Here is a 15,527-nt window from a genome sequence, read left to right as displayed (position 1 = left end):
TTAACAATTTTGTGGTAGTTTCAGGCCAACAGTGAAGGGACTCAGCCATATATACATGTATCCATTCTCCTCCAAACCCTGTTCTCATCCAGACTGGCAAATAACATTGAGTAGAATTCCATGTGCTATACATGGAATTCCATACGTAGGTCCTTCCTTGTATTTCATAAGGAGCAAAGTCAGGAGGCTTGCCCGATCCGGAAAAGGGAGTCCTCTATGCCCGGGGCAAGGTCCCAAAGCACTGTTTGGAGCAGCCCCATCAGCCACTTGATATCATGAACTCATGCAAATTAAACTATATTGCCCTGGCAAGAGAGATTGAGCAATAGTTAGATTGAGAGATCCTGAGAAAGAGATAGAGAAACTATTTTTAAAGAGTAAGGACGCAGTCCTAGAATAAGCAAGAGAGAACGTGCCTGGACATCAGCAGCCCCTTCGTTTACTGTTCCCTCAACCTCCAACAACGTGTGCGGTTCTTAACTGTGGCTGATTCAACGTTCCCCATGCGCAAACCTCAATCTCTTATATGAGGGCTGCAAAACACTACTTAGTTCATCTAAAACTCGGCGAAAGAACTAAAAACCCGGCCCTTCTTGCCTTTTAACTCATTATAAAAGTTGGGGCTTTTATTGTGTTTTACTCTCCTTAGAACGTAAGTTCCATGAGGGGAGGGGTTTTGTCTGATCACCACTATATTCTCAGCCCTCGGAGCACTGTTCTGCACGTAGCCGGCGTTTCATAAACATTTACGAAATGAGGAATTGAGAGGCGAGAAAGGAGTAACGCAGGTCGGAGGAGACGATGACGGAAAGGGGAAAAGGGAAGAACGAAGCGGAAGGAGGAAAGAAGGAAGGCCCAGCCTCCGTTCCTCTCCAGCGGGCAACCCACACCTCCCCCGCCCCGACCCCCAGAGGACTACAACTCCCAGCAGGCCCCGGGCGCCTAGGGCTGACAGGCGGGGCCGGCCCGGCTCCAGCCAGCCCGGTTCCCGTCGCGCCTCATGTGACGGCGGCTGCCGCAGCGCCCGCCGGGACCTGTAGTATGGGCCGCAGGTGGGGGTGGGGTTGGGCACGGAGACGGGCGGGGGCCGGGAGGGCGGGCGCAGGCCCCTCCCCCGTCACTTCCTGCGGGGCTGCGGGCGCCGGGGCGGCTCTTCAGCGTTTGCGCCGGCAGCGGCCGCGTCTGGCTCTGCTCCCCGCCTCCCTCAGACCCCCCCCGGCCCGGCGGCGCCCGCCTCCTTTGCGGCCACTCCGCCTCTCCCAACCCGACGTCCCTTCCTTCTGCCCCTTCCTCCTTCCCCTCCTCGCCGCCGCCCAGGACCGCCGGCCGGGGGACGAGCCCGGGGCAGCAGCCAGGTGAGACGGCCGGGCCTGACGGGGCCGCGGGGGCCGGTGGGCCGCGCGCCTGGGGCTTAGGCCGCGGCGGGCCTGCGCGCTCTCGGCCTTGCTCGGCGCCCCCTCTCCACCCCCCGCCCGGGCCTCTCTCTCCCGCCCGCGGGGCCTTCCCGGAGGAGGCGGGCTCTTCCGCGCCCCCCAGCCCCCGGGCGCCCCGCGCGGCCTGGACCCCGGGGCGCCCGCAGCCACTCCGTCCCGCGCTGGGCGGCCCAGAAAACAGGTGCCACGCCGCCTTGCTTCATTCCTTTTCCTCGCGCGGCGTTGCCGAAGTTATTCTCGGGGCCGGGGCGGGAGGGGTGCGGGGGGGGTCCCCCCGCTTCCAGTCCCTGGGGGTCCGGGACACCCAGATCACCTCAGCCGGGTATGGAGCGTGATACGAGCCTGGCCCAGGTGTCCGACGCGGGGGTTGTGGGGCAGATCCCAGCACTGTCCCCCCCTTCGGCAAGTCGCTGGAAGTCTTTTGTGTTTTGGTTACTGAAAAAAAGGGGGGCGAATGCCGTCCCTGCCTCCGAAGGCTGGTAGGGTTCAGTGAAACGGGGCGTGGGAAGCGCTTATCAGGGTGCCAGACCCACAGCGTGTCCCAATACACCGCCTGCATAGTTTATTAGCGTGATATTAGGGTCAAACTTAATGGGTAGAGAGATTGGACCAGAGTTGACCTACCTACCCGTTTTGGGTTTCCTTAGAGGCGGAAACGTTTCAGCTTCGTGCCCACCGCCAGCGCCGGGGCATTGTTTTGGGGTGGTCAGCATCTGAAAGGGGCGTCTGTTTCATGGGGACACCCTGAGCCGGCAGTCTGTGAAAGATAAGTGTTGTTATTTCCATCTCCTCCGCTGAGTCAACTGCAGGATTTTCACCAGTTCCCTCAAGTCTATGAGCAACCTGTCCTTTTTTTTTCTTTCCCCCTGCCCATCATCCGGCTTCTTGTTGTCATTCCATTTCTGGGAAAGTTTCCTTGAGTTTAGCAAACCATTCTGGAGCACTTGCTGTGTTTGTCAGGCTCTGGAGGGAGGGTGTCCGTGTCCGGAGCTGGAAAAATGTCTTGTCTTTTCTTGCCGCTGCATCTCTAACTTCTGACTTTTTTTCCCCTCACCGCAGCTTTGCTTTTAAGTCCCCTCTGTCCCCGCGGGCCGGCCTTGCTTTTAAGCCCTTGCCCCACCTCCGTGTTGCAGTGTTGCTTATGTGGACGTTTCCTTCTGTTCGGCGAAGATGTGTGCTTCCGTCTGTTCTGCCTCTGTTCTCTGGCTGAGGGACGTTTTTAAGGTCACTCTTGCCCTTTTGCTTGTCGCTTTCATCGTTTAGAGGGTGGTGGAAAAAGAGACCAGATTTTTGGTTGATTTTGGACTTTTCAGGAATCAGTGTGCTTACCAAAGGTAGATTGCACTGCAGCTTGTTGAAGTCAAAACTAGTGGTGGTGGAGGGAGCTTCAGTCATCCTGGTCACGGGTGGGATTTTTAGTTTTTAATTTTTATTTCTTTTGTTGGTGGTGATTATTTAGTTGGAGCATAATTGCTTTCCAGCGGTTGTGTTAGTTTCTGCCGTACAACCTTGTGAATCAGCTGTATGTGTGTCTATATCCCTTCCCTTCTTAGCCTCCCTTCCAACAAGTGGGATTTTTACACAGCAGCTTGATTTGAAGATACTGAGTTTCTTTTAATTCTGTTTTCAGTTGTCCAGTTGTCCCCTTCATTAAGGAAACTCAGTTTATGGGGGTTCTAACTTATGGAAGAGTGAGGAAGGTGTGTTTGCTTTGCTGACTGACCCTCCTATATCATAGGGTTGTTTTAGGTAGTACATTTCCTTCTGAACTTAAACTTTGATTTACACCCATCTCTCAGTAACACACTGGATGCAAAGTGGCCTCCTGGATTTTGACGTTTTCCTAGAATTTTTTGACACAGTCTTACATCCAAGAAATAGTTTAAAGTCTTTGGATGACTCTCTAAAAACAGCTATACAGGCAATACAAAGCATGTCTTCTGCCATATTCAAAATTGTAGTATTAGGGAAATGACTTTAACTCTGCAGTTGATAATCTAATTTTTTAAAAAACATTTTATTATGGAAAACATACAAAAGTCGAATAGTACAGAGAACCCCCTGAATTGATCATTCACATTTGATAATTATTAACTCATAGCCAAGGTCAGTCTTGTTTCATGTAGTGCCCCCTCCCCCAAACTAGGTTATTTTGAAATAAATCCTGAATATCATACAATTTTACCAGATTGCCCCAGACTCTTAGTCTGTCACAAGGTTTACTTTTAGTGGAATCATAGTTCTTATTTTGTTTGTTGGGCTTCTTATCTCTGTTTATGCATGATTACTGTATATTGGGGGGGGGGGACTTAACCACCCTCAAAGACCTATCCAAAATGCTGCCCTGCTTCTTTGTGTACAATATCAACAGTTCTTGAGCTATTCACTGTAATTGAAAAGCAATCATAAATACATATATCCCTAATCTTGTTTTGGTGGAGGCCTACCTGTTAAACCATTTTTAATGGAGAAAAGCTTTGTGTCAAAGTTAAAGTACAGTTAATAATTCATTATGAAACCTCCAAAGTTTCTTTACAGTAGTTGTGTAAATACACTATCACCTTAGGGTAAGAATTAAGCAAAGGATATTTTATTTCAAAGATTTATTTTAAAGATGGCCACTCCCCACAATCTGCTGTATTTATAAATCAATTTTGTAAATAAGAATGAATTCACAGCATGAATATTCATGTTTTTCCTTCTCATCTAAAAAGAGATCTCTCTTAGAATGGAGGTTGACAGGAATATTGTGTTTGTTACTGTTACTTTTGAAATTTCTGGTTATGAACAGTTTTCAACTTGTAGACCTGTCATATCATTATTTCAATTGTTCAGATTTACTTTTGAGCTTAATCAGTTAATTTACGTGTTAGTTACTACAACCTGGGAGATGAGCAGGAATATGCCTGCCTCTTAAAATTAGGGAGGGGGGAAACCCAACCATTTTGATATCTAAGAAAGGACACAAAACATAGTTTATTTTTAAAAAATGCACAGTGTTTCCCAGTAGGCGTTAAGTAAAACTTTTAAATATTTGGAATTGTTACTGTTAGTTCAGACTAAAGTGCTCACTTTTAAGATTCGGCCAGAAAGCCTATTTATATACAGATTATCTTAAGTTTAGAGATGAGCATGACTCATGGAACTTCCCCCTCTGTGATTCTGAAGTCTAAGCCATTAACATTCTGGATATAATTATTAAACATGGGCTATAGCGTGCTGCTTTATCCAGAGTTTCTCTCCAATAAGACTTGACCATGGGCGGAGGCATAGAGTGGATCTCAGCTTATGGGGCAGTTTTCTCTGATGTGCTTTGACTGGATGGAGTGAGAAAGAGTGAAATTCACCAGCAGAAAGATGAAACTTTCATGAAAAAGGTATCTTTCTGTAGGATGTCGTATATCAATACTAGAAGCCTAGTTTATGAGTCTCCAAACTGGATCATATTTGATGTCCTACTTAGTAGCAAAGAATTGCTCAGTTTGGGGAAATATTAATTTCTCTCCCTCAAATGAGAGCTTTTGGAGTTGCTTTATTTCTCTCAGAATAGGATTTGGGGCCTTCAAAATTATTTAGAGAACTTTTGTTTCCCTTATGTATGTGTACGTATTATATATGTGTGTTCATTGAGTTGTTGTGTAAAATTATTTTTTCAATCAGTAAAGTTCACAAGCTACTATTGTTAAGTTATATTGGTGCTGCTGCTGCTGCTGCTGCTGCTAAGTCACTTCAGTCGTGTCCAACTCTGTGCGACCCCAGCAGCCCACCAGGCTTCCCCGTCCCTGGGATTCTCCAGGCAGGAACACTGGAGTGGGTTGCCAATTCCTTCTCCATATATTGGTGCAGATTCACCTAAAAAAAAAGTTTAGAGAATTTTATAGCATATTTTTGTTTCACATTAGATCTGTAACAGATTGTTTCAGATTAACTTCTTGTGACAGAGACCTTTGTAGTTAAAATGCTTCTGGTGAATTTTCTGCATGGGCTTTTCCTTAAATGCTTGGTTTTGACCAGGTTTTATTTATGCTTTTCCAAAAAATATAATTTATACATTTAACCATGAGAAGACATTTTAGTTGCTATGGTTATTTTTCCATAACATTTTGTTATGAAATTTTTCACACATATAACAGTTTCAAGAATTTCAGTGTACACCTCTGTATTTACCACCTACTTTCTGCCATTATTTTACTATATTTGCTTTATCATGTGCCATTTCTGTCTGTCCATCTCTTTTAATTCATTAATCTGCTTTATTTTCAGTACATTTCCAAGTAAATTATAATATCAGCACACAGCATGATTATCTACCAGAGTTAATCTTAATTGAGACAATTCTACAAGGTATTCCTTGATCCTGAAAGCCAAGAGCTTTGTTGACTTTTGTTTCCAAATTTTATTTTAGTTACAGAACTCTTTGCTTTATTTTTTTGGCTGCACTGTGCAGCATGTAGAACTTCCCTGACCAGGGATTGAACCCGTGCCCTCTGAAGAAGAAAACCAGAATCTTAACCTCTGGGCCACCAGGGAAGTCCCAGAACTTTGCTTTCTAAAGGGAATTGTTTTAAGAACTTTTTGCATGAAGATGTGCTTATCCATGTATCAAGTATTATAAAGTTTGAGTAATGTTGATCAGATCCTTTCTTCTCACATAAGGAGATAGTAAGATTATAAATATGCAGCTATGTTGATCTTAACAAATGCTGCCAGATGGATGGCTTGGATATATTTTGCTGACAGCTTCATGCTCTGAACTAAAAAATTCTCTGAACTATCAAAGATAATTATTTATTTTAATAAAATGGTAGAATGAGGAAATTACTGCCAATAGCTTGTTTATTTTAAATATGTACATTTCATAGAAGTGAATAAGGCTGATGTAAAGTGATTTGTGTCACCAGATAAATGGAGGTAGAAGCAAACTCTCTTCAGACTTAATTATATTTTCTGAAATAACACATGTTCAATTGTTAAAGGAGTATATTCAGGGGACTCCCTCAAAGTATATTTACTGAAAACAAAAGTAGGAAAATCTATCCAAGAATGTATTTGCTTTCAATTAAAAATTGGTCTTCTAAATATTAAATCTGTAGCCCATCTGCTTCTGTTTAAACTGGAATCTAATTTGGAAAAGTGTGATGACTTTGTGAGTTTTTAACAGTAATGAAAGCAAAACAGAAAATTGTTTTATCATATAATAGAGGTCATATTTATCCTAGAGGCCTTTTGAAATGTCTGCTGAACTACAAAGTCTAAGAAAACCTATTTAAATGCCCTGGGGTCTTTTCCCAAAATGAAATGGTTGCTCATCAGATTGTGTGTCTACCTGAGGTATCGGTACAGTTGGTTACCCAGTGAGTGTGGGTTGATTTTAATCAGCATGTTCTCTACTTCCATTAAAAAAAAATTTTTTTTACAAGTGGTGTGTAACTGTAAGTTTATATTTATAGATGTTTTATGACTGAGGACAGGATCAGTGAATTTGCTGGACAATTTTTGCTACTATTTATTGAGCTCTTACCATGTGCCAGGTTAGGATTACAGGGTGAGAGTTACTTGATGCAGCAAAGGAATCTGAAAGGTCAGATTGAATTTATTTAATAATATAAAAGCTGCTGTTGATTGAGCTCTTCCTTTGTGCTAGAGGTTGAAGTGGACACTTTATGTTGTATTTCTGATCCTCCTGAGCTGCCTTTGCAGTGAAGGGTTGTAATAGCTGAGGTCCATCCAGGAGGCCCGGTACTGGAGCGGGTCCTGAGCTCCTCCTACTGAGCACGCCGTCTCTAATTATTCTCAGGTGCTTTTTGTTTAGGATGATTGATTCTGCCGGTCAACAGTGCTTTCTTCCCAGTTTTCCCACCCAGGGCAGTTAGGATGAATTTTGTTCACTAAGGCTTTAGACCAATCCGGGAAAAAGTTTGGCTCAGTAATACTCAGTCTTTTAAATGAATGCTGTGTCATTTCCTTGAAGTAGCTTGGATTTACAGTTTCCTTTTATTTGTTGTGATAGATTGCTCCAGTCAACTTATCAACTGTTAGGCTGCTTCAAAGGTTGAGGGTAGGGCTTAGAAGTAAATGGGGAGGAGGAGGTTTCCTTAGCCTTTCCCTAAATTATTGCTATAATCTCCCTTCATGAAGTTTATTATAAATGATTGATTAACTATAGACAAGATTGTTGCTAAGAAAACTGGTTTCTTTAGAGTCGCGTTATTCTGCTTTATTGGAAATGAGTTAACTAAGCCTCTGACTTTATAGAGCTGTTGCCCTCTTTGGTTCCCAGCCATTTCTAACATTCATTTCCTGGCTGACGGTACTCAGAATATTTAATGTAACTTTCTATTTGGTATTGGACTGCCTCTTAAACAGTTTTTTTTTTTTACTTTCTTTGAATCGATGATCCCCTGAATGAGAAGCCTCTTTGGTTCTCCAACTCTGCAGTCGTCATCTCTTATGGCTAATCTTAAAAGGCTAGATCAGTGAAACTAAGTGTGCCTTTGGTTTTGGCGTTTTAGTGAGATGGTATTTGAGTTTCCATTCTGTGTTTAATCTCAACCAAGGTGTTGTAAGTGTGTCTCATTAATCAGGAAAAGGTGTTGGAAATAGGTCTTTTCTGGGAAGGGAGTGAGCAGATAATGCTTCTTAAGTGGTTACTGTATTAGCTCCTCTCAGGCAGGAGCTTTGGGATCTACCTGCTGCTAAGTCACGTCAGTCATGTCCGACTCTGTGCAACCCCATAGACGGCAGCCCACCAGGCTCCCCCGTCCCTGGGATTCTCCAGGCAAGAACACTGGGGTGGGTTGCCATTTCCTTCTCCAATGCTTGAAAGTGAAAAGTGAAAGTGAAGTTGCTCAGTCGTGTCCGACCCTCAGTGACCCCATGGACTCCAGCCTTCCAGGCTCCTCCGTCCATGGGATTTTCCAGGCAGGAGTACTGGAGTGGGGTGCCATTAGATCTTGTCTAATTCTCGCACATTTTTTTCTTTTTTGAAGTCCATGCTTTCTATAGATTAAAATTAACTGAGGCATGAATTTTCTACCCTTGCAGATTCCATCCTGATACAAATAGGGCCACTGTCTGCCGTTGCCATTGTGATTTGGTATAAAGTGCTAGGTGGTCCTTTCCTCTGTTAGCAGAGAATTTATATGTAATAATAAGTCTGATTATTCTTGGATGCTTATGTTCTTTGTTGCACAGTTTAACCTGCTCCTTGAAGCTCCATGACACTTTACCTAGATGACAGTCAAATATGGTTAGGTAAATAAGTTTCCTTTTGGTTTGTCGTAGAATGAACCTTTAGAGTCTGGAACAGTTAGAGGATGACTGCCTCAGGGAACTATTTTTCCCTATTAACTCAGAATTTATTAAACACCAAACAAAAAAGAATAAAGTAAAAAAATTTTTTGGAGGGGATGAGGTTGTTTTTAAGTTTGTTACAGTCTTTTTTTGCCCGTTTACAAGGCATGTGAGAGCTTAGTTCCCCAACCGGGGATCAAATCCACGCCCCCTGCAGTGGAAGTGTGGACTCTTAACCCCTGGACCCCCAGGAAAGTCCTATATATTTTTTTCTTTCTCAAATAATGTATCTTAAGCATAATTTATTAGTATTATAATGTTGGTTACTGTGTACCCTAAGAAAGTGATGTTTAACAGCTGACTTTGGTGTGACATGTCATCATTTACAAGCATTTCATCTACATTACCAGTTAATCCACCCAGGAATAATATGAGTATGGTTTATTAATCATGTGAAATTGGTGGCAGTAACTCTATTTAACATATTAAAAGGTTGAGCCTACAGAGTAAGTTGCTCAGGATGATTCAGCTGAGCACCAAAATTGGGACCCAGCCTCAGATCCCCAGTCGAGAGCTTTCTCGGCCACTCCTTCTGGGTTGTCCTGCCCTCAACGCTTTGAGGGTGCACTATCCTTTGTTTACCAAATAAAATTCTGAGCTGTAATCAAGCTGTTAAAAAAAAACAGGTTTCTGTACCTCACCCAAACAGCCCTGTAATAGCTAGTCTGCCTTATCCTACATCAGTGTCTTGCAGCCAGAGTGCCTTTTATGTTTTGTTGTGTCTTCTTTAGTGATGAGGTAATGTGTATTACAAATGATGTTACTACTAATTAAAATGCTACTGTAAATTATTTGGAGAAGGCAATGGCAGCCCACTCCAGTACTCTTGCCTGGCAAATCCCATGGACGGAGGAGCCTGTTAGGCTGCAGTCCATGGGGTCGCTAAGAGTCGGATACGACTGAGCGACTTCACTTTCACTTTTCCCTTTCATGCATTGGGGAAGGAAACGGCAACCCACTCCGGTGTTCTTGCCTGGAGAATCCCAGGGACAGCGGAGCCTGGTGGGCTGCCGTCTATGGGGTCGCACAGAGTCGGAAACGACTGAAGCGACTTAGCAGCAGTAAATTATTTATTTAAATTTGTGTGGGTTCAAGGTTGTTCCTATACAAATGTGGAGTCCGTGAGGACAAGAACTTGTGTACTCCTCTCTCCCTAGTGCCCAGAATAGTGCCTACAATGTAGTGGGTGTTCAGGAAGTACTTGTTGAGTTGAACACAACAGTGAGTTTAATTCACTCTCTTGCATTCTAGTGTGTTTCTTGAGTGGGAAAGAAAGGGAGTTGGGCTTAACCTATAGTCTTCTCTGCTGCTTCTTGGCGTGAATGCTATAAACATACACGGATAATAACCATGTTGGCTTTGGAAATGGTTGGGGATTTAAAGAAAAAGTTTGCTCATGGAAATGTGAATGTGTATGTGAATCTCAGCTATCACTTACATGTGTTGAGACATTTGAAATCCAGGTGGTTGTAGACTGCCCTCCCCCCACCCCTATTTTCCTTGCTGTTAAGTTGCTGGCAGGTGTTTCTCACTGTTTTCTGAATCTATTAATAGCAGCTGCTTTATTCCATTTGAATTTTTTAAAAATTAATTAATTTATTTGGCTGTGCTAAGTGTTAGTTGCAGCATGCGGGACCTTTCGTTGAAATGTGTGAATTCTTAGTGGAGGCATGTGGGATCTAGTTCTCCAACCAGGGATCAAACCCAGGGCTCTTGCATCGGGAGCACGGAGTCCCAGCCACTGGACCACCAGGGAAATCCCCCATTTTAGTTTTTTAACTTCAGGTTTGGGCTGGAAAACCAAACCTACCAAAAGCATTCAGCATAGATTTAGATGGGCTTGGATTGAGGAAAGCCCCATTGATCAAAGGCACAGGCTCTGTTAGGTGGCCTTAGACACCTGTTTGGGCTCTGCACAGGCCTTTTCAGTTCCATTCATGCTAGTCTTTGAATGGGCAAGATTGTGGAACAGTAGGGTTCTAGATTGGAAAATTGTTAGTGTAGTATACTATTTACAGGAAGAACTTGGGTTGTTAAAATACTGTAGAACATTAGAACTCATGATTTTATTTCTGAAATTAGTTGGACAGCAAAGCTACTTTTTATTGCTTATTAATCACAGTAGCAGTGTGTAATTGAAATGAGCAACATTAAAATTATTTTATGTTGTAAGAATGCAAAAAGCATCTCAAGGTAAGGAATTCTGTTTGTTACTGACTATTGGCCATTTAAAGAGGAGGAGCCGCTAGGTAAATGAGACTTGGGAGTTTGAGAGTTAAACTCTTATGTTACCTGAAATCCAGTCCTAAAGAATGATTATGGTTTTAGATTTACTAGAGGTAATGTGTTTTTTCATATTTTGCAGTTTAATATAAGAATACTTGTGTACAGAGTGCCTTTTTGTAAATTTTCCCATGTAATTGCATTTGCATCATCAAGCGTATGGTAAGGACATTTATGCCCTAAAGTATTTAACCAGTAGTTAAAAGAGGGGGGCTGCAAATTTAAAAATCAGACTTGTGTGGTTGGAAAATATTTTATGTCTGGATCCTTTTTTTCCTTTTCGGCCACACCATGCAGCTTGAAGGATCTTACATCCCCAGTGAGCAATCGATTGAGCCCGTGCCCTAGGCGCTGAAACAGTGGAGCCCCAACTGCTGGACCACCAGGGAGTTCCCTTGAGTTCCTTTTAAAAAATTAATTTCCGAGGTATTCATAGTTCGCTTAGCAGGAAGTAATTAAGGCTTAAGAAGGACATTTCTGTTGTCCCTTATGTCTGTGTCTGCGACGCGCTTTGCACCCAGTCGGCTCCCAGGCAGGTGTGTCTTCTAGTAGACGCTACAGTGTGCTGCTGCAAGCCTTGACTTCACGCTTTCAGAAGCTTCCTGGTAAATTCAGCAATATATATCTTTGTTTTCAGAAAAAGATTGACTCTAGTAAAGTACCATGCTTTCTTATTTTCCAGGAGTTTCCTAACCACGTAACTAACCTCTCAGAACTGAACCAAAACGACATTGTTGCTGAAGCACTTGTTTTTAAGGTATGCATAGTTTGGCTGTATAATTTCAGGCTTGTTCATAATCTATAATGTTTTTGAATTCTTCGGTGATTTATATGGCAAATGGCTTTTACTTCTGGCTATAATATTAGAGAAACAGAAGAAACTTTATGTAGTTTGATTTCTTTTTACTTTTAGGATTTAATTCAAAAGTAAATACAGGGGAAATTGTTGAAATAATGTAAAACCTTCTAGCCAGCCCTACCATGTACTTTAAATGTAGAGACATGAAAATTGACCACTGAAGCGGCATTAAACATAGCATCTTGGTTATAGAAACTTTATTGAGTTTGCCTTTGATTTAGAGATTTATTTAGAGATTTGCCTTTGATTTTTGCTAAACTTGGTTTTTAAGCTGGTGGGAATAATTCAGCATCATTTTCTATTGTGAATGAAAACAAATTCCATTTCCCACTGGCTGCTTTTGATTGTCTCAACCAAAAAAGGTTTACAGTAAGCATGTTCAGGATTTTACAGTCCTTGATGAGGAGACTGCAAAACACACTGCAAGCACTGGCCCTGCTCTGTGCTCTGTAGCAGTCTCCCTCTAAGAGCTGGAAGCCCATCATCAACACCCTCTCTCTGAGGTGGCGATTAGGAGACAAGTGAGCCCTTGCTTTCCTTGGGAATGAGGAAATTGATGCAAAAGAAACTGTTATACAAAGCCCAGGGAAATGGATATATATGCACTCAACACACTGAATTTGTAAAATACTTTTCTTTTCAAAGAACTGAGTAACTGTTACAGTGCCTCAGGATCCCATCAGGGTTGTAGCTTTCAGATCACTACAGCTGAGGCTTTGTCAGAGAGCCTTTACGTGGCACTTTGGGCAAACCGAGGCAAGCAAGCAGTGGATTGCCAGGAGCTGGACATAGAATTGCGGTCTGAGTTGGGAGTAGAACTGAAAGCTACAACTCAAAAGTTTGATCTGATTTAACATTGTTGGTTGCTACTTAGCAGCAAAGGGCTTCCCAGGTGGCTCAGTGGTAAAGAATCCACCTACCAATGCAGGAGACACGGGTTCAATCCCTGGGTCGGGAAGGCCCCCTGGAGAAGGAAATGGCAACCCACTTCAGTATTCTTGCCTGGAAAATTACATGGTCAGAGGAAGTCTGGTGGGCTGCAGTCTATAAAGTTACAAGGAGTTGGACACAACTGAGCACACAGCCTTAACAGCAAGGCCGGTTTCTTAGAAGCGTAAGTCTTGGCACTGGTCCGTTTTGCCTGAAGATGGTGGTAAATGCTGTTGTGTTTCTAGGTAGATGGCACAGGGCTACAGTCTACAATTTCTCTTCTCTGAAAGGAAAAGCCAGTTAACGGAGTTGAACCAAGCCCCTTCTTATTCAAGATATGGTACACAGTACTACTCTTACAAATCTCCAGCGAATCACAGATGGATATTTTGATTTAAAAACATTTCCATTTTGGGAATGCCCTGGTGGTCCAGTGGTTAGAACTCCTTGCTTTCACTACCGAGGGTCCGGTTCAGCTGCTGGTCAGTGAATTATAGAAGATCCCACAAGCTGTGCTGCGTAGCCAAAAAAACATACCAACCTCTCAAACCCACTTCCGTATTTACAGAAATAATGTATTTGTGTTATTTTTAAGAGTTTCTTCTAGAAGAAGGGAGATTGGCGGGGCGGGGAGCTCTTGATAAGGTTTCAAGCCTAGAAAAGAAAGATTTGCAACTTGCTAGGCTGCAGAACGAAATCTTTTTTTTTTTTTTTTCACTTTAGCCTACGGTATGGTGTGATAGCTTTTCTGTGATAAACAATTAATAATGAATTCTCTTTTAGGAAGTATTTCTTTAAATGGACTACCCAGTGGTTACATTTGTGTGGAAAGAGAGTTGCCCACTGCCCACATGGCATTGGGCCAACTGTGTGAGGGCTGCAGTCAGGCTCTTGTATTGGGTGCAAAGGTCTTGACGAGTCTGGGTTTCCAGGCGTTATTTTTGGCTCACTTTATTGCCTTGCAAGTGATTGTGCCTCAGCATGGCTGTTTGTCCTGTGTCTTTCTCCTGGGCACCAAGTACATTGCTGTCTCTCTCTCTTTTTCCTCTTAAGTAGTTCAGTCATGTTTCTTTTGAAGAACCTTTTATTATTGTGTGATTTGGTATATGGGCCTGTTGTTGAACATTATTTGCTTGACATTGACATTGTCTTTTTGGAAATGATTATGTAGGATGATAATGACTGCCGTGTTTCTGTGCTTCTGGTGCTCTGCCTACGGGTGTTTGGATAACCTTTGGAGTCAGTGAAGTGCTGTCTTTGGGGGGTAGGGGGTGGAGGATGCTGCTGGAGGGGAGGTGAAGGTAGGGTGAAGTGGTGGTTGGGGGAGTGAGTTCACTTGCAGAAAACTGTGTAACCTCATTGCAGCTAGAAAGATGTCTGGGAGAAGGATCTTGGAAGTAACCTGTTGGATGTAAGGGAATGATGTGGGTATTTTAGGTATATTTCAAGACTTTTATAGGAAAAGTGGTTTGTTCCTTAACTTTTTGTTGTTGTTGACGAAGTTGCTCTAAGTAAAGCCTCTCAGAAGCTGTAGAGAACAGATTAATAGATGTTGCTTAAAGAGCTCTTCTTGTGTCTTTGAGGAAAAGTTTAACAAGTAGTTCTAGCACTTGAGAATGTATAGTCTGCCATAGAAGAGTTCACATGTAGTAGAGGCTTAATAGATTTTGTTGAATAGTGAATAAATGTATCCTAAAATTGCCGTTGGTACTGCTAAAGCTGTGTTATGGTGAAGCACAGATCCTTCATATCTGTGTACCCATACTATGTAAGATTTATTAAGTTGGCACAGAAGTAATTGTGGTTTTTTCGGATCGTGAATTTTAAATCACTATAACTAGGCTCAAACACATCTTTGTTACTTAAAGTAGGGATCATTACAATCAACATATTTTTGTCAATGAGAAATAAGTTAGTTTATTCCTGTAGCATAAAAATCTGTGCTTCAGGATTCAACGAACTCATGGAAAGCATTTTCTGCCTCCTGCTGGTTGTGGAAGCGTTTTTCCTGCAAAAAGTTCTCGAGATGCTTGAAGAAGTGGTAGTCGTTTGGTGAGAGGTCAGGTGAATATGATGGAGGAGGCAAAACTTTGTAGCCCAATTCATTCAACTTTTGAAGTGTTGTGCGACGTGCGATTGGATGTTGTGGAAAAGAATTGGGCCCTTCTGTTGACCAATACCAGCTGCAGGCATTGTAGTTTTTGGTGCATCTCATCAATTTGCTGAACATACAGAAAGCTGTAGTGGATCAGACAGGCAGCAGACCACCAAACAGTGACCATGACCTTTCTCTGGTGCAGCTTTGGCTTTAGGAAGTGATTTGGAGCTGCTTCTCAGTCCAGCCACTGAGCTGGTCATCGCCAGTTGTCATATAAAATGACAAATTTATTTAATGACACTTTTCGTCGCATGTTACGATCTGATCGAGAAATGGTTTGTCGTTGGCGTAGAGCAAGAGAAGATGACACTTCCGAACGATTTTTTATTTCTGGTCAGCCCACAAGGCACCCACTTACTGAGTTTTTTCACCCTTCCAATTTGCTTCAAATGCTGAATGGCTGTAGATGGTAGACGTTGAGTTCTTTGCAGCCTCTTGTGTAGTTATAAGAGTATCAGCTCTGATGATTGCTCTCAGTTGGTCATCGTCAGCTTCTGATGGCCGTCCACTA

At 42.8% G+C, this 15,527-nt stretch overlaps 1 protein-coding gene across 19 annotated transcripts in view; it reads left to right on the top strand.

Annotated features, from left to right (window-relative positions):
• Positions 1 to 1,119: 1,119 nt before the first annotated feature.
• The window catches only part of STAU1 (staufen double-stranded RNA binding protein 1), a 61,741-nt gene continuing 47,333 nt past the window's right edge, over positions 1,120 to 15,527 (top strand). For 10 of the 19 annotated variants that reach the window (XR_009497031.1, XM_025001314.2, XM_059893078.1 and 7 more), the window contains exons 1-2: positions 1,211 to 1,355; positions 11,752 to 11,826. The gene's annotated coding sequence lies outside the window, so the exon portion shown is untranslated. Of the gene's footprint in view, positions 1,615 to 11,366; positions 11,496 to 11,751; positions 11,827 to 15,527 lie in introns of all 19 variants that reach the window. The other 9 variants (XM_025001323.2, XM_025001325.2, XM_025001324.2 and 6 more) reach the window with 5 other exon arrangements.

Source organism: Bos taurus, chromosome 13 (genome assembly GCF_002263795.3).
Source record: "Bos taurus isolate L1 Dominette 01449 registration number 42190680 breed Hereford chromosome 13, ARS-UCD2.0, whole genome shotgun sequence".
Classification (NCBI taxonomy): Eukaryota; Metazoa; Chordata; class Mammalia; order Artiodactyla; family Bovidae; genus Bos; species Bos taurus.
Note: the sequence above shows the minus strand (reverse complement) of the source record. Positions and strands in the feature narration are given on the sequence as shown.